This window comes from Delphinapterus leucas, chromosome 4 (genome assembly GCF_059928025.1).
Source record: "Delphinapterus leucas isolate spDelLeu-1000000601 "Yukka" chromosome 4, BTC_Dleu_Yukka2, whole genome shotgun sequence".
Taxonomy (NCBI): Eukaryota; Metazoa; Chordata; class Mammalia; order Artiodactyla; family Monodontidae; genus Delphinapterus; species Delphinapterus leucas.
In genome coordinates this window covers 54084900-54105021 of record NC_143132.1, presented here as the reverse complement: position 1 = coordinate 54105021, position 20122 = coordinate 54084900, and the positions used below count along the sequence as shown (strand labels likewise).

The window sequence follows — 20122 nt, the reverse complement described above, 5'->3', positions numbered from 1 at the left end:
CTTAGGGCAGGTGAATTTCTGAGTGTTGTTCCCATAGCTCTCCTGTTCACTGTTTGGCTACAAGTGGATGGAGTAGAGCAGTCTCTGAGCGGGGAGCAGAGGAGCAGGATTGTGATGATTCGTAACTAGTGGCTCCTTTCCAGAGAGCAGGATCACCATCCATATGAGGCCTTTGAATTCCTTCTCCATTTTGCTCTGGGCTAGCCCCCCTGTGAAATGTATGCCACGCAAGAGATAGGTCTCTTTTCATTCCCTGGGTTGGTTAATCTGGATGACTTCCAAAGGTGCAGGATCATCACATATTGAAGAGCATATTGTTTTTGGATTGCAAACCAAGAGGATGAGGTGAGGCCTGGGAGGGCCCCGCTAGGAGGCAGGAATTTGAAAAGGTTCTTGAAAAGAAGCAGCCCAGAGCCGGAAGTTCTAGCAGAGTCAGAAGAAGTCAGTGGTTTCTTTACATCTCATTACCAATTCTGCCCTCACACTGGATGAGTTCAAACCCTTTCATATTCACTGCAGATTAATTAAACTTTGTACTCAGGGAGGAGAACAATGAAGGAAGTAAAAAGAGTCTCAAAGAATATAACATTAGTGAGACTGTACATGAAAAAGGACAAAATAAAAATGTAAGTGGGCAGTGACATCTGTTTCCTCCTCTGACCCCATGTCCTACCAACCCCACGTCTTCTCACTCAGCTCCAGCTACCAGCACCTCCTTGTTGCTCCGTGAATACACCAAAGTGAGCCACTTTGGAAGGGGCACTCTGCCCCCCCATATTCCGGGCCTGCTTACTCACTTTCTTCAGTCTCGGCACACAGGGAGCCTATTAGTGAGACCGCTGAGTCCTGTCTATAAAATAACACCTCTCTGGTCACCTTATCTGGGTTTGTCTTTCTCTGCAGCATGTCATACCTTTGCTGGGCTGTATACTTAGTTACAATGTGCACATTCACTTATGCACATGCATTACTGTCTGCTTCCCCCACTGGAATGTAAGTGCCTCATCTTTAGTACCTAGAACAAGTACCTGGTGCTCAATGTATTTTTCTGCTGAAGGAATGACTAGATTGAGGTTACTCAGCTAAGATGTGGGGAAGGGAAGGCATCAAGTACCATCCTCTGATTCCTAATTCCATCCTTCTTAGGAGCCCTGAGATATTGCATTTAAAATGAATATGTCATTTAGGGATGAGGTAAATGTACTTTTAGTGTATATTTTGTGTGTATCTTGTACTGTGCATCTAACTTGTGGCAGATTAAAGGGCAAGCTAAATTTGCTGAAATAAATGCTGTCGTCAGTAACTTTGGAATTTTATGAGATTAGAAAGCAGAAACTAGGGGATGCAGTGTTACCATGATAGATTTCCCTGGTCCGTGGCTAGCCTGCACCTCTCTATGAGGCCATCCATGAAAATCTTTCTATTTCAGGCTCAGTAAGGTGCACTATTAGAGATTTATCCTTTTGTGAATAATGGAATCAATAAAAGATTAGAAGGATCTTTCTTGAAAACTAACAAATACTTTTTCTTCTGTACTACCTGTTTCCCAATAATTATGAATAGTATCTCCTCACCTTCACATATTGTTATGTGAAAAATAGAATCAACTGTACACATTGTATATCTGCAGATGGTCAAATAAAACCTCTGAATCCTGCTTTCCTGATTTGTGTATTTTGATAGAATGTTTGAATCTTTTTACCATATAAAGGAAGAAAAATGAAGTAAATAGAGAGTATTATATTGAAATCAAATTCATTTCCAAATCCTGTCTTAAAATTGGTGTTCTCAGTGAGCTTATCCTGAGCCTGTCAACCAGTGGAGCTTTCCTACCTTGGAACAAGGAAGTACTTTGGACTTTCCTGAAAACACTTGCTGGCTTTATATTTTAATAAATTATATACATGTCCCATTTGCTCAATGCAGTTGTGATTTTAAAATTTATAGCTGCTTGGGATAGGTCTTTTAAAAATTAAAAATAAATGTTTAAAATGTCAGTTTCATAATAAGATAAAATAAGATAAAATAGGATTTTTTTCATTTGGTTATATTTAGGGCACCATGAATGTTTATCTAGAATAAGGAATATAATTTAACATTTATCAAACTATATTACTAAATTCTGAGAAATGAGACTGCCCTTTGCCCTCAAATGATTCTGGTGAAAAAAACATTAAAATAAATATCTGGAATACATGTGAGAAATCACAAAAAGAAAAATAATGAGCAAAATTACATTCTTAATTCCCATACTTAAGCATTGTGCTTTTTCTAAAGAGTTCTCACTGCAGAACTATGGCACAAAAGGAGGGCAAACATATGCAGAAAGACAAATTAATAGAAATTTTCCATTAATTTCTCTGCCCGTTCTCTCAGGCAGGAGAGAAGTGGAAATATCTCTAAAGAAATGCAATGAGAAAAGAGAATACAATTACCAAATTTACCAAGATGAATATTTAAGCTTTATGAAAAATCTAATGTTTCCAGCTTATATATGCACTGGAAACATGATTGCTAGAACTGTCCCATTCCATAATATCTACTCTTATTATATGGTATAAAGAGTAAAGTAAGAATTAACTTGGATTATGTAATAAATAGTCTCATCTCTAATAGTGAGTTGTTTGCATTTTTTCTTGAAATCTTTTGCCTATTTTTGAACAATTCATTGTTTGCTTTATTATCAGTTATGACAGGATCATCAGCTACAGGCTTCCTTCTGCAGGGATGTTACTCAGGAATAGGTTAACTGATGCTTTCTTGGAAACTTTATTCCAGGCAGGATTTATAATGCTGTGGCTCTTTGGTTCAGCCTAAATCTCATCTGTTTAATACTTTTACTGGCCAAATGAGATACTTCTGGAGATTCATTGAGAGCCTGTCAATTCAGTGGGAATCCTTAGATAAAACAGCATTGCTTACATGGCGGATCCAGAAGACACCACTCATTTGTTGATGACTGTGAAATGAAGTAGAAATGGTTTACAGTGAATGTAAGATGAGAGCTAGGGCTAGAGATGATATTTGCAGAAAACAGTGCCCATAAAACTGTCAGAAAAATAAAATTTCCTTTGAAGAAAAACAAAAAAAACCCAACTTTCTACCTAAGCCCAACTTACATGACTTATGTGGTGGTGGTCATTTTCAAGGCAGTATTCCCTCCCTCCTCCCCCATAGGTAGCAACTAGGTATTTGGATAGGCAGTAGAGCATAAGTATTTATTTCTGAAAGATATACAGGAAAGAATGACTTAGAAACTAGAATGATTTTCTCTTTCTCTTTCCTTTCTAAATATTCATACACTTGCTCTTCCCTCTGCCAGGCACACGGTGTTGGATATCACCCTATTAACAAGGATAATACCAGGATTACACACTTATTTCTGTGTGTCATTCTTTTATAGGGCATTGACTCTGGAAACACACTTCTTTCTGTGTGTCATTCTTTTATAGGGCATTGACTCTGGAAATCATCTCCGACAATAACTACTGTTAGTTATATAGTATGACAGAGACCCTTAGACTATTATCCTTCCATGGCATGGCATTAAAATGTGACTTATTGTTTCAAGTACCCCATACTTTATGCGGAATTGCTGTTCAAGGCTGATATAAACCACTCCATAGCTTTCTTTTTTGATCTATTAAACAAAACAAAGGCTCTACTGTCCAAAATCTGTGTATATGTCATAGTAAAATAATGCCTATTGAGTCTTTAAAAGAAACTAAACTTCTACATGAGACTGCCTTTAATGGGAGCTGCTGCTGACTTATTGTATTACTGTTGGCATTAACCAGCACAGCTACATGCTCTCAGGCCTTTCCCCCCAGGTCTAAGTGCTTCTGTAGAATGTAAATTGTTTCAGGACAGGAGCTACATCTTTTGAAAGTGCCATTTAAATTTATCGTATTTAATATCCATGGATGCAAAGTATTAAGTGATGATGAATGTGATGAAGATGAGTCTAGGTTTTCTTTAACTCCAATTTATTGTGAGAATCATAACAACACCAGTGCTTTTAGTCTCAGAGATCCCCCTGCCTCATAGATAATTTTATAAACTGTCTCGGAACTTCTTCCATTGCCCTGATTTTCTGCATGTGTATGCAGTGGACCACCAGGCTCAGTGTCTTGAGACAGGACAGAGCTTGGCAGGGACTTAATGTAGAAAAGAAGTTTTCAAAGTGCTGGATTTCCTCCAGCCCCTTTCAGGAGACCAGGCTCTCAGGCCGTGTAACTGAGTGGGCCTGTGGAGTCTCTAGGTTTCCACCTACCTCGGTTCCTGCTTGTTGCTGGTGGATGATGAGGAACCCAGCTTCTGGCCCAAAACCTTTGTGTGATTTGTTTTAAGCCTGACCGTAGGAAATAACAAAGCCTGCCAAGCAAAGCTGCCTTCCTCACACCAGGCTTGGTGCAAAGCTAATGTATTTGCAGTGTCTGGAGGGAATAGCAGCTGAGGACTCCAGCCCCCTGGCTGGCCATGCTCTCAAGTATTTTTGCATTCCTAGACCAGGCACCTCCATTTGGAGGTCTCTTTATTGGGGGCCTTTGGCAGAAGCCTTTCTCAGGTGCCTCTGCAGAGACCTCCTTGTCTAGGGAAGGGGGGAAAGCTTGAAGACACTTTTTCTCCATCTAACCCTGTACTTAGTACTTTTTCAATCCTAACCCTTCCCTCTCCCCTCTTTCTGGCCCTCAGGTCCATAAAAACCTCAAGAGTCTTTTATTTTGGACTCTCTTGGCAGTGAGATGATTCCCATCTGGGCTTATTCACCAGACCCTGACCTAGGGCTGATCGATCCATGGGGAAAAGTGGTACAGTGAGGGAGCTGCCACTTTCCCTATTTGACCTCTTGCTTATACTGTCACAGTAAATTATTAAAGGCTTGACTGTTTCATTTTGGCTTGTTATCTTAATTGACCACTCTAACACCACTCAGCTCAACTCAGCTCAGCCCTTGACAGTCGATATTACTTTCATGTAGCATTGTCTCACCTTACCCAATTTCACATCTGAATTTTAAACATCAGAATTTGAACCAGAAGTCTAACCATTGAACCATATCTTGGAGTAGTGTACAGAGGGGGGAATCCACTCTTGACCATTACTAGGACAACTGGTTTTATAGGTGAAGCCAGTCATTAAGACTCACTCATGAACTGTCTGCCATGGTTTACCTTATCTGCAATGTAGATAGAAATTTTAACCAGTAATATCTTTAATTAAATAACAATGAACATTTATTAAATGAACACTTTGTGGCATACACTATGCTGGGCATATAGTAATAAAAAAAATCTCACAAGTTCTGTATAAAATATTGGAGCAAAATGTGGGTGGGTAATGCTTAAAAGCAGATGAGTAGAGCTTCATGTTTGCGGATCATGTTTTACAATAGCAAGGTGCTGACTAGTTGTTGGTGGATGTGGAGATGAGTAGGTGGCTAGCAAAGATGGGGTGGCTAGCAAAATTTAGGTATCACTGTCCTGGCCATGTAGGATGGAGAGCAGGGCATGGTACTAATTTCACCATGTCACTGAAATGTCAGATGGGAAACAAATCAGATTAGACATATAAATGGAAACAATATTGTAGGTATCAGGGAAGGTCCTTGTAGTTGAAGAGCTGTGTATATTAATATCCAGTCATCCTGCCTAATCCCATAAACAGACTCTAACCCTAAAGCATCCACCTGAACCCTGTACATACAACCAGAGGCTGGTAGGCAAGGCAGTGAGGTTGCTAATTTATCTATTGATCTGATGAAAATTGGCATATAAACTGGGCCAGGAGGAGGGCATCAATCACCCTAGTTGTACAAGCTAGTAAGTGGGAGAGAAATTTGAGCAGGTATTGAAAGATCATTTATCACTGGCCCATCTGTTGAGTGAAAAGGTTATGGACCTTAAATATATTGAAATACAAGGACTTCTGCTTCCTGTTTTGAGGTAGAAAGTTGAGAAAGACCATCGATTCCACTGTGAATGAGAATAATCCGATAAACTTGAATAGCAAAGAGCTAAAGAATTACAAGTGAATTAAAGTCTAGAAAGGAATCATGATCCTTCCTAGCAGCAAAGGACCCATGACTGCTTTTTTCCCTGGGGAACAGCAGAAAGAGGCACCAACTCACCTCAAATTGGACAGAAAGAAACCAGATGAACTTCTAATGAACATTTAACAATGCCTGTTGGATTAGACCCCAACGAGCCCTGGTCAGAGAGCAAAGCCATGTCTACCTCCCAGTTCTTGCCACTGAGAGTAGAGGCAGCATGCTGAAGGATGGGAGCAAAGTAGGAGAGCTAAGAAATTCCCCTGAGGCACACAGTGTCTTTTAGCATATAGGGCAGGTGCATGGCCTAGAGGCTGGAGGCAGGGCCAGAGAGCTGAGAGAAACCCCTTTGGCATACCAGGAATTTACTGATTGCAACATGGTGGCACACTGAAGTCTAGGGGAAGGATAGTAGGGCGGAGAAAGATTTTCATGGTTTGGCATGGGAGAGCAGAGGGACTCCACAGAGGTCTTAAAAGCCGTTGGATAGATTATAAAGCATAGAGGGACCTTTGAAGCATTGCTTGTGTTCAGATCACAATCCGTGATCTTGCCTGATACAGGAAGAAGCAATATCTGAATAGCCTCATGTCAATGAAAGAAATTTAATTTGTAATCAATCACCAGAAAACGCCAGGACCATATATTTTCAATGATGAATCTTATCAAACATCTAAGGAAGAGAACTATTGATCTTACATAAACTTTTTCAAAATACAGAGGAAGAGAAAACACTTCCTAACCTGTGTTTTGAGCATTTCCCTGATACCAAAACCTGAGAAGGACATTTCAGGATAAGGAGACTACAGATGAGTATCCCTCATGAGCACAGACACAGAAATCTTCAGTACAGTAGTAGCAAATAAGTCTAATAATATATAAAATGTATTCCACTAAAATATGCTGTGGCCATTTATTTAAACCAAGGTAAATATTACTGTGTTACTGTAAACTAGTTTCAAAATGATTACCATAACAAAAACTCTTCATGATAATAGAAATGCCTTTCAGGTAGAACTACAAAACCAGTTGCTGGATGAGATTTTTAACATGTTAAAGTTAGGCTGCTGCCTTAATGCTGGCAAATGTTTAAACAGTTTGAATTAGTGTCACTTTAGAACCAACCTTCCTCCCTTCCTCCCTTCCTTCCTTCCTTCCCCCCATCCCCCCTTCCTTCCTTCCTCCCTCCCTCTCACCCTCCTTCCCTCCCTCCCTTCCTTCCTTCCTCCCTCCCTCCCTCCCTATCTGTCTATCTACATCTATCATCTATTTAGTGAGCATTATTCAGTTTTCTTTAATCATGTTCTTGTTATCTACTGACAAGTTTTAGTAGGCTTTGTCTTCCTGCATTAGTGCTTCCTAGAATGTGTTGATCCTTAATTCTATGACCTATACAGGGAGGCCTTGCAGAGCCTTATTGGTCCAGGTACATGTGATGCTAGTATAGTGGACTACTTTGGAGCCTGCCTCAGTTGGTATGTTCCCCAAACTTACTGCTTTGATTTCAGACACTTTAAGAATGTGGATCTTAACTACAGGTATTCTTGAAGAGATAAACATAGATTACGTAGTGTGTTATAAAGCAAACATCCATCATTAAAGCAGCTGCTCAAAAATATTTTCTCTGTGCCATTTTCTCCTTTTCTCTTCTTCCTTTTCCCCACTTATCCATTTATCTGTTTGTCTTTCTGTCTGTCTGTCAGTCTGTCTCTCTACCCATTTACTACTCCATTCATTCTCACTCTCTTTCCGTGCATTCATGTTTATTTACCCTACACATTTTCCTTTCCCTCTCCTTTTCTTTAGTTGAGATATCTATAACTATATATCTCCCTATATATAGAGAGTGTGTATATATCTCTCTCCACACACACACACACACGCGCACACACACACACACAAGCAGCCCTCCGTATCTGCTGGTTCTGCATCTGTGGATTCAACCAACTGCTAAAAAGCTAAAAAGCAAAATTTGAATTTATGTGCCAGCAACTATTTACATATCATTTACATTAAATTTACAACTAGTTACGTAACATTTACACTGTATTAGGTATTATAAGTAATCCAGAGATAACTTTAAGTATATGGGAAGATGTGCATAGGTTATCTGCAAACCGTATGCCATTTCATATAAGGGACTTGAGCATCCTGGGACTTGGGTATCTGTGGAGGTCCTGGAACCCATCCCCCAGAGATACCAAAGGATGCCCCCCCCCACCTCTCTCTATATATGAAAACATTCCCAATATGAAAACTTTTATGTCTTTTGCAGCACCCTTGGAAGTTTAATGTAGTTTATGCTGTATTTTCTTTTTGACTTTTCCTTTCCTCCTTTCTTTTTCTTTTCCTCTCTTCCCTTCTTCTCCCTACCTTCTCTCTTTGCCTCTTCTTTTTGTGGGGATAAACATCCTGGGATTCTGGTAAGCAAAAATTTCCAGCTAATTACGTTTCATTTCCCTAAGAGAGGTATTTATTATATGGTGTGTGCTGTTTCATCAGCTTATTTAACCATAGATTTTTTTTTTTGAGGGGACATTTTGTGGAAATAATTTTATATGGAAAAAAATTGGGACACTCTGCTCTATTTTAATAAATTCATTCTCTTTTTTTGCTTTTAAGGTATTTTTCAATAATAAAAGCAAAGTAAGTGCTCATTATAAATGACAATTTTACAAATGTATAAAGTTAAAGAGTTACGGTTCTCTTACATTTCAACTAAAGGGGTGCTCCATGAGGGGAGGGACCATGTCTGCCTGATTCACTGTTTTATCCTTTCATCCAGCACATTGCTGGGTACTGAGTAGGCCCTGAATAAATATGTGTTGCATTTTATAAATTTGTACACACATATAATGCGTATCTATTAATCAGAAGCTAAAATATATTTGCAACTATTCTGCATTTAAATGTCATATAGTTCTTATTCAGTGACTCACAATGAATTCATAGTCTATGTAATGTGAAAGTCCCTGCCTAACAGCAGATGTAATCCAAGGCTTTAGACTGAATTATTGCAAGAATTTATGAATATATTCTCAGAAGCAATGGGCTGCTCAGAATCCCCCTCCCCATAAAATAGAATCCCTAATGTAGGGACCCAGGATTCTATTCTGCAACAGTCTTAAGTGCACCTATTTCTCTGCATCATTCATGCCACAGGCAGTGAAGAATATTAGAGACTTTGAAATCACAGACCTGAATAATTGCTATTCTGTCTATAGGGGGAATCAGTGTTGGCAGCTGCCTTCTAATTTAAAGCCACATTACCCTGTATACTGTCTGTGACAGGTCATAATTTAAATTTATTTTGATAACTAGTTCTTTAAATTTGAAAATAAATTCATGGAAGCTATTAAATGTTCGAATAGCATGGAAGAGAATACAATAAAAACAAGTCTAGAGACCCCTACCCACCTAGCCCACCCTTTCCAGAGGCAAATGCTCTAACAGTTTCCTTCCAAAATTTTTTTGATCACAGATTTTAGCTTCCAAGATTGTTTTCTGGGAGAGAGTTAAACAGAGACATACAGAGAAAACACATAACAGGAGATTAAAAAAAAGAAGAAAAAAGAAAATGGAGCCCTCTAGTTTCCATATATCAAGTTGGGAAATAGAGATTAAAATACACACACTCATTTGTACTCCAGGCCTCCTGCTTTCTGTATTCTCCATGGGGATGTTGAGAATCCCAGCCTATCTTTTGTGAATGAGAACTCATGGGATGGGTGGTTTCTTGGCTATTGCCCTGGTGGTCTGTCATTTGATCACCCCTCCAGAGAATGAGTCATGTTAAAAAAAATTCCAGGCTTCCCTGGTGGCGCAGTGGTTGGGAGTCCGCCTGCCGATGCAGGGGACGCGGGTTCGTGCCCCGGTCCGGGAGGATCCCGCGTGGCGCGGAGCGGCTGGGCCCGTGAGCCATGGTTGCTGAGCCTGCGCGTCCGGAGCCTGTGCTCTGCAACGGGAGAGGCTGCAATGGTGAGAGGCCCGCGTACCACACACACACACAAAAAATTCCCTACCTCACTGGTAACTGTCTTGTTTCATATGGATAAAGGATGTTCTCAGTATGATAATGGCATGTGGGGTGATACAGATTTGGAACTGGACATGTGTGTGTGTGCTTTCTTTAAACCAGTGGTTCACAATGGAAGCAATTTTGTCTCTCCAGGGGCATTTGGCAATGTGTCTGGAAACATTGTTGATTGTCATGACTGGGGGTGGGTGAGTACTGCTGGCACCTAGTGGGTAGAGGCCAGGGATGCTGCAACATCCTATGAGGCATAGGACAGCCTCTCACAGCACAGAATTATCTGGTCCAGAATGCAATACTGCTAAGGTTGAGGAACTCTAAATTAGCTGTTTTGCCATTTGTTCTTTTGGGGACAATGATTTTCATTCAGAGAAACAACTCAAAATAAGCAATAACGTCAACAGCAATAAAATCCTATGGAGTTTTCCACTGGGTTTACAGTTCAGGTTCTTGAACCTTGGAACATAATGGAAGAATTTGGTGTCTTACTAGTTCGTCCAGAAAATACTTTTTTCATAGCATTATCTACCCTTAGCCTTTTCTCTCTCTCTCTCTTTTTAAATAACCTTTCTGATTATATTGCCAATGGGAAAAAAGCAACATATTGCAGGGAGATGAAACTTGAATAGCAGGGAATAATATCAAATAAATATTCTATATCTGTTTGAAAAATACTAAAAAAATAGATAGCAAGCCCCATGTTCATTTTCCTTTGCTGAGTTTTATTACCAGCTGCTCTTTATCTGGTTATGACCAGAATCTTTACACAGATACCCTCTTTCAGTTAAGTGGTGCTATATAAATCCCTTTCAGGGGGTGAAGCCTGACAACTGTGTTCTGGTGGGTTAATTATATTTAATCTGCTCATTTCTGAATGTCATCACAGATTAAAGCATGTGAAAAATTAAATAATGTGAGATTGCATTGACTCTGGGTTAGAAGATTCTTGACCCATAGTAAATCCTGCCTTTGCTTCATTTTGGAGCATTTTGTTGGCATAGAGGAAAATGTGAAATATTGAACACTTAAAGTTGTCTTAATGAAGGGAATTAGATTGTTGGATCTGCAGTAAGGTGGTTTAGAGGGTGTGGAATACATCCCCTTGAGTTATTGATGAGGAAGTGGAGACTCCAACAGGTAAGTGGCTTGGCCTGGGTCACAGGTCAGTGGTGATCCTGAGGCTAGAGTCCAGCCCCCCCCCCATCTGAGTCTACTGCTCTTTTGGCACTATTTCTGTGCAGGAGTTCATAATTATCACCATGTGACCAGAGCTGCCCAAAGTGAAATATGCCAAGGTCAGACCATAATATCTTGTATGTGTTCATCACTTTAGATTATTCAGGCTACTTTCACATATATTATCTCATGTCAGAAACAACCTTATTACATAAATAGAACAAGAATTATCTCAGTTGATCAGAAGAAATAGAGATGTTAAGTAACTTATGTGGAGTTAAATAACAATAAGAAATAGACGCAGATATCCCAGTTCAGGACTCTCCTCTCCAGTTCCCTGCAGGTTTATTGTAGAGGCAAACAATTCTGCACTGGTGTAAAAATAGCTGCTCTCTGTTGGTTGCTTACTGTGTGTCTGGTACTGTGCGAAGTGCATGCATCAGCCCATTCATCCCACACAATAGCTCTAAGAGGTTGGTATGATTTTTAATATTATTTGTGTGATGAATAAACTGAGGTTTAGTGAGGTTTTGTAACCTGCTTAAGTTTGCACTATTAGTAAGTTTAGACTAAGATCTGTTTCAATCCAGAGTCCATACATTAACAATTATACTGTTCTACCAGCATTGCTCAGTATGGTTTTTCTATGGCTATTTTGTAACCAGTACAATTTCTTGATTGGAATAGCTATTGCACATCTAATTTTATGCACTGATATTCTGATTTTTAAAAAAAATTATACTTTTTCACCCTTATTTGTAGCTGATGTTGGGGAGGATGGAGACAATAGGTGAAGGTAATTTTCTCTCTTTCTCCTCCATATTTACCCAATAGCTCCTATCCGATTTTCCCCCCTCAGCATACCTGCATTTACACATTCGATCTAACCTACCCACTGCAGATAGAGCAGGCTTTCTAGGAAAGAAATCTGGTTGTGTCACTACTTAGGAGCCTTTAATGGATCACCCATAACGTAAAACACAAGATATTCTAAGATCTGTTCCCTGCTTTATTATGCAATTTTATCTCTTGCCAATCTACCACAAACTCTGCTCTAGCCATCCTGAAGTTTGGTAGTTTCCCAGTGACGCATGCTGCTTCATGTGTGTGCATTTTCCTGTTCTTCAGATGACATCTCCACACTGCTACCTGCTTCCTTCCCCAGCCCCAATCTGGCCCTTATTTAATTCTTTTTGTTTAAAACTCCCTTCAAGAATATTGCTTCTGAGCTCCCAAAACAGTCAAAACGTGGTTCTATCATGGCCCCTATCACTGTCATTGATAACTGACTTTCCTTCTCGACTATTTTATGAGCTATTTGATAGAAGGCACCATTTTTTATGTGTCTTTATTTCCCCAATGCTTAACTCAGTTCCTGGCATATAATGGCAAGCCAATAAAGTTGAATGAGCGTGGTAATATCACAAGAATTTGGGGATTGAGTAGATATGGAAAGTAAATGAGAGAGAAGAGTGAAAGATGATTCCAAGATATCTCCTTTGGGTAACTGGGAAGATCTTTACGATATGAACTGGAGCAGGAGACTTAAGAGAACGATAATGAATCTGGTTGTGAGAAGGAAAGTTGGTAAACTTGGGTTTGCTCATGACCAAAGAATAGCAATCTTCAACCAACTAAATAATATGTAACTAGCAGAGTAGTTAGAAATTTAGGTTTTGGGACAAAAAACTTGAAAAGGCTCTGTTATCCTTTGTAACTGTAAAATAAATAGACCTCAAGTTCCTCTTTAATGCATGTGTTTATGCAAATGAAAGAGTGGGCTGGCTTCCTTGCTCAGACTGCAGGTTTTCTTCTGTTACCTTTTTGACATTGCTCACGCAGAAGTAGAAGCTGACTCTACACTTTATGAGCAACTGTTCCGCAGCAAGTGAGTACACTTTATGAGTTTGGCGGAAATGGAATGCTGTGCACAAATGGACTGTTTCCCGGTAGCTAAATGGCTCTTAATAACGTTGTGTAAATATCATTCATTGAATTAGCCAACTAGGAGCAGTTTGCTTTAAGACGCTTATGCCTTTAGTTTATAAGCCTTATTATTTAAGCAGAAAATTTGTTTATGCAACCGGACCTTCTATTCTCAAAGTCTGAGCTGGGGACCCAGTGTAGACTGGAAACGAGGAACAGAGAATAGAGTCCTGTGATGAATAAACTCGCTTTGTAAGAATTATACAGATAAAGCAGAAGGGCAGATAGTATACAGTTAGTGATTTTGCTTTTTCTGGAATGGACCTGTCTAGTTACGTCACTACTACTTTATCTCCGACATGCATGCATACCTTTTGGCAAAGTGTAGCCATTATGATTTTTAGTTCCACAAGGATTTTGAAAATACAGAATGCCTCTCTGGCAGAGGGGCTAGTTAGCAGAACTTAGAATTCTCTTAACAGAGAACTTACTGTGAATGCAGTTTAAATAGAAGAAAGGTAAGCTCATTGCTGGGAAGTAGAACTCTGTCAGGCAAGTGCTGGACAGCAACAATATTTTTGCTTTCCCAGGTCTTCCTGGGAGCACTTCACTGAGAAATCACATATGAGTATTCTGAAGTAGGGCATGTGTCTGTTGTGGGCTGAATCATGTCCTTGCCACAAGTTATCTGTTGAAGTCCTGACTTTCAAAATGTGACTGTGTTTGGAGATAGGGTCGTTACAGAGGGAATTAGGTTAAAATAAGGTCCTTAGGGTGGGCTTTAATCCAATAGAAGAGGACATTTGGATACAGACACACATAGAGGGAAGATCATGTAAAGATACAGGGTGAAGCCAAGGAGAGAGGCCTGGAACAGATCCCTCCCTCACAGCCCTCACAAGGGTTCAAACTGAAGACAGTTTCATCTTGAACTCCTAGTCTCCAGAACTGTGAGAAGATAAGTTTGTCTTGTTTAAGCCACCCAGTGGTACCTTGTTGTGGTAGCCCTAGCACACTAAAACAGGGTCTTCTCATCTTTGTATCCTCAGGCCTTAGTGTGTGGCCCGGGATATAGAAGTTCTCAATAAGCATATTTGTATCAAAGGAGTAGAAAAAGGTCATTCTGGTCTTTGTAAAAGGATTAGCACAACTTGGAGGAACGTGCATAATCCACAAACTATTATCCATTTAAAAAAATTCACCAATCAACCAACAGATACCACAGCTTTAGGTGTTTGGTCTTGTAGTGGGTCCTGTGTGTTGGTTGTGCTCAGAAGAGTGGGCATCAGCCCTGCTTTCAAAGAGCTCATTGCCTGGGTTTCTTCATCCTGGAAAAGACTTAATGTAACAGTCTCATGGTAGCCTCATCTGCAAAGGTGGTCCTCCCTCTTTACTCCCTAGCTCTGTCTGTATCAGTAATGGTACATTTTTTTGGTGGTGTGGGGGTCATCAGTCATTTAAATTATAGCCCCATAAATACATACATTCAAATTTTCCTGCCAGTAGGTAGAGAAGTAGGCTGGCATAATTGGGGATTGTTTTTGGCCTGGGTTCCAGGCCAATGATCAAATGATCATTAGTGTCCACTGGGATGTAAGTATCCACTATACATTTGTCAGTATCATTTTAGTGTTCTTTATTTAGACTTGCAGCAAAAGAGAATATTTACCCTGTGCATGAACTTAACTGAATTTTCTATGGAGTTGAATAGAGCATGAAATACACAAGGCTGAGTTTAAGTTGGACCGAAAATCTTTTCTCACTTTGAGAGCTGGTAAATTCTCTCTAGCCATACGTGGATACATCGACATTTCAGTCTTGCTTTCTGGGAATGAGAATTATTCTTCAGTGCAACATCCTCTATGTAGCACATATTTTGGTGACCCTTTATAGCTGCTGCAACAGCCCAAGGCAGTGAATGTAATTGTGCTGAGCCATTTTACCTCCTTGTTTTCATCAGTGTTCCTCTTCTGATCCACTTTCTCCTGTTCTTTTCTTACGAATGTTGTGTGTATAGTGGGTAGATGTTGAGAGGGCTTGGAACTTCTTAATGGCTTTACAATTTCCCAACTTACCTGTTTCTTAACTCTATTCTTTCTTTGTGTCTCTGTGATTCTTATCCTAAGCATATTCACTGAGGGATGTTCTCTGCTCCGTGCCCTGCTGCTGTGTGTCCTGATACTGCCACTTCTCCACACTGCCATTCCAGCCCTCCGTTTTGGGAGTTTAGCCTTGTCTGCTTCATCATCAGCCATTCCCTTTCCTTGTATGCTCTGCATTTCCTTTCTTTGTGTTGCCTGATACTACACTCTGTTTACATTCTCTGGACTTGCCTGCCCTCTAACATATGATTTAGCTCACTCTAGAGGCCTGGGCATTGGATAACTGGTTTCACATACTCTGTGGTCCCACTTATTTACTTGTTTCTTTTATAAGTAAAACAGAAGCTTATCTTTTGCTTAGGCAACTTCACTCTTGAAATGGGAAAAGATCTACTTTGTGGCAGCACCTGCCAGGAAAATTATCTTCTCAACCCACACAAAAAAAACCCTTTTATGGTGTTCCCACATTTTCAAGAATACCTGTGGTTGATAGATATCAAATCACACAGAAGATTAATCTAACATGTTTCTAGACCTGCATTTTCCAATGTGTGTTCCCAGAAGCATTAGTTCTGTAATTTTTTTCCTTAAAAATTATAATCACAGATAATCTCATGTCATTTTCCTCTCTCATTCACCTCACTCCTGATACATGAACACAGAGACTATGGCCATCTTGTTCTGATGAATGCATAGTACCTAACACAGCCTGGTGAGTAATAAATATGCAATAAAAGCTCATTACATGAGAATTCATAAATAAAGAAATGAACAATAGCCCTGTGAAGTACACAGGCTTTTCAAAGAGGCCAAGATTATTTGCTAATATCACACACCTGTTAAATGATGAGCAAACTAGAGTTTAAGCCTTTGTGATTGAAAGTTTAGGGTCCAGTCATGTTCATTGATTGGCTGTCTCCCACTCCTGCTATGCACTTCTGTTGAGAAAATTACTAAATAATGGGAAAAAAACTGAGAATAGTCATGGAGCATGAAGTGCACAAATAATAGATAAATTTGTTATTTTTTGTACGTGAAAAATGAGTAGACCAAATACAATATCTGTGAAGTATGTAAAAAACAGATTGGAGAAGGCTTTGAATGTTAGGGTAAAAAAATCCAAACTTTATTTTGGAGGTAATGATCAGCCTTTGAAGTTTTCAGAACAGAGAAATGGTATTTATAAAACAGAACTTTGCAGTGAAGAATGTGAGGATGTTGTTTCAAAGGAGAATGGAAGGGATGTCCACTAAGGGTTATACTGCTGTTTGATTATGTGGTTGGTCACATCATATCCTTCTTGTTCTTGGTGTTAAAATGATGAAAGAAGGAGAGTCCAGAACAAGAAGAGCATGATCCCTATTCTTCTAGTCCTCTTGTGACTTCCTAAGGTTGTCTCATAACCTCTCTGGGTTTTTCCAGCCAGTCAAGTAAATAGTTCGTACTGGATAATCTCTTAGCTTCTCATTTTAGCACTGGTGAAAGTGCTAAGCATATAGTATGCACTAAAGAAATATTTATTTGTTAAATGAATTAGTGAAGAAGTGAATGAATCTATGACTATGACTGTGTGATACATTTTCCACCTTTTAATATTTATAGTTCCTTGCAGAAGTCTTGAAATTTCAGAAAAGTACGAAGAAGGAAACAAAAGTCACACATAACCCCATCATCCTGAGACAACCATGATGAACATTCTCATGCATCTCCCTTCCATCCTTCTTCCTCTGTCTTATTTCTTCCACCCTGCCTTTGTAAAAATGTTTGTTATGAATTTCTTGGGGGTGATTAATATATTCTCTATGTGAAACATTTGGAAAATCCAAGAATAAGAAAATATTTCTTTAGAATAAAAAAATGTATATAATCACAGTAATATGTCCCTTTTGCCCCCACCAGGATGCTGCGGGTGGTGGGAGCTAGTCACAGAGTTCTCACCACTGCCCCTCACTCCTGACCACATGCACCGTCTCTCCATCACAGTGTGCCTGAGAGGCCCATTGAAGGAGGCTACAAGTACACCTAACCATCTGCCTTTCCCTAAGATGTCACCAAACCCTGCGTCTTCATTTTTCTCAATCACTTCAAGCCTCCCAAGCCTGCCAGTCCGTCTTGCAGCCCAAGACCCTTATTCTCATGTATTAAATGTGACTACATTCGCTGATAAGCCACAGCCTCCCTTCCCAGCTCTTCCATTGTACGTTCTGCCATCATGGAGTGTGTACAAATCAGGAGAGACTAGGTTTTACTGTGGTGACAAATCAAACACACATACACGCAGACACACACACTCACACCCAGAAACACCACTGGCCCTCACAAAACAAAAGCTCATTTCTCACTTAATCTTTATGGTCAACATTGGTTGGCAAGGAGTCCATTCTACATAGTCACCCAGAGAGGAAGCCGACAGAGGCTCCAGTCTCTTATCAAAAACATCTGGCAATAAAGCCTTCTTGGCGGCCTCAGAAGAGTAAGAGTGAAATGAGAGAATTGCACATGGGCTTTTCACTGCCTCAGCCCAAAAGTAACATGGGTCATGTCTCACATTTCTTTGCCAGAAATATTCAGATGTCCCTGCTTAAGTAGAATGGGGTTGAGAAGTCCTGTCTTCCAAGTGGCTGAAAGGGGAGGTGAATGATATTTTTGATCACCAGTAAAAACTATCTCAGTCTGTAATTAAAAAAAAATACCCCATCTTCAATCTCTTCTCTTAAATTTCTCTTCAACTTCTTGTACTAAGAGAACCTGGCTTTTCCTAAAGCTTTTTCGCCTATACCGCGTATACTCCTGGACTTGTAAGCAAAGTAGTGTATTCTTTGCTCACTGTTTATTCTTCCAGAATGTGGCTCTCCCTTGCTTTCCTTGCTTCTTCCCACAAATCTCAGTTCCTTTAAAACACATGCTGTCTGACCGGACCATCTGATACCCTTCCTTGTTGCAGCCATCAGCTGTCTTCTGGTCACCTTGCCTCCCATTCTCCCTCCCACCTGTCCCACTCTCCCTCCCCACACCTCCCACACACAAACACAGGTTCATGGAAGATTTTAGCACTTTCTCTACTTTGGTTTACTGTATTTTTCTCCTTTGTGGATTCTGTCATCAAGCTTGGTGATTTCAGTATCCACAAGGATAATTCATTCTGTGCCTTATTCTTGACTGCTTCATCCCCAACTGTTTTGTCTTTTCCTCACCTCTGACATCTATTTTCTTTTCTTCTCTTTTTTTTTTTTTGTGGTATGCGGTTCTCTCACTGTTGTGGCCTCTCCCATTGCGGAGCACAGGCTCTGGACGCGCAGGCTCAGCGGCCATGGCTCATGGGCCCAGCCACTCCGCGGCATGTGGGATCTTCCCGGACCGGGGCACGAACCCGTGTCCCCCGCATCAGCAGGCGGACTGTCAACCACTGCGCCACCAGGGAAGCCCTGACATCTGTTTTCTTGATCACACTCTAGGCCTTTGCTTCCAAAACCTCAATTTTGAGCATCTTACTTCCTGGACGTCGCTTTGTCTTTCCATTTCAATCCCCTTGTTATGGGCTGAATTGTGTTCCTCTAAAGTGCTGACTCTGAAGTCCCAATCCCCAATACTCAGAATCTGACAGTATTTGGAGATAGGTCTACAAAGGTGATTACAGAGGTGTTTAAGTGTAAATGAGGTCATTAAGGTGGGACTAATTCAATAGACCGGTGTTCTTATAAGAAGAGGAAATTTGGACACAGACACACAGAGGGAAGACCCTGAGAAGATACAGGGAGAGAGGATGGCGATCTATAAGTTAAAGAGAGGAGACTTCGTAGAAACCTTGATCTTGGACTTTCAGCCTCCAGAATTGTGAGAAAATAAATTTCTCTTGTTTTAGTTACCCAGTCTGTGGTATTTAGTTATGGTAGCCCATGTTGACTAACATAGCTCGCTGATAGCACCATGCTCTCACATCTTTCCTCAGATCAGATTTCATGGTCCCACATCATAATCATGGCCGCTCTACACCTTTGTTTTTATGGTGCCTCATCTTTTTGTTATATTTTATAAGTCCTGCTTGGCAAAACTTCCACTCTGATTAGATCCCGCTCTCCACTTGGATAAAGCCCGTGGCCAAACAGCTGAGCACGGCTAAAGGAAAACAACACTCATTCAGTACCTGTGGGAGCATCTCACATTCAACATTTACTCTCTTCTTCCCGAGAAGACTGTTTTTTTATTTTTTGTTTGTTTGTTTGTTTTGTAGTACGCGGGCCTCTCACTGTTGTGTCCTCTCCTGTTGCGGAGCACAGGCTCCGGATGCGCAGGCTCAGCGGCCATGGCTCACGGGCCCAGCCGCTCCGCGGCATGTGGGATCTTCCTGGACCGGGGCACGAACCCGCGTCCCCTGCATCGGCAGGCGGACTCTCAACCACTGCGCCACCAGGGAAGCCCCGAGAAGACTGTTTTACAGCATCAGGTTAGTCCTCATACTTGCACTCCCCTTTACAGTCTCAGCCAATGATCTGCCTCGTGATTTAGGGCCAGAATAGTGGTAACCAAAACAGTACCCCCGATCCTCCCTCAGCAAGTATACCAGCTTCACATACTCTGTAGTCTTATCTGTGAAAATGGTTTCCTGCAATTGTCCCCTTTCTCTCCTGCATCAATGCCCTTCCCTCCTTTCTGCAGGATCATTCCTATCAGCATGTCTATATGCCCTAATACTTTATTACAGTAGGCTTTGCTGGTTTGTGGTTACAAGCCCTGAAATCTTAATGTACAGAACAGTGATTTATTTCTTGCTTATACAGCATTAAGCAGGTGCTGGATGACTCTTTAGAGCAGCTGTCCTCTATGAGAGTGACACAG

The 20122-nt window shown here is 40.5% G+C and overlaps 1 long non-coding RNA gene across 1 annotated transcript in view; it reads left to right on the top strand.

Moving 5' to 3' along the window:
• LOC149749310 (uncharacterized) overlaps nucleotides 1-20122 on the top strand; it is a 265921-nt gene that overhangs the window by 95660 nt on the left and 150139 nt on the right. Inside the window, exon 2 of the long non-coding RNA XR_016392989.1 lies at nucleotides 19518-19730. This is a non-coding gene — a long non-coding RNA (uncharacterized LOC149749310). The remainder of the gene's footprint in view (nucleotides 1-19517; nucleotides 19731-20122) is intronic.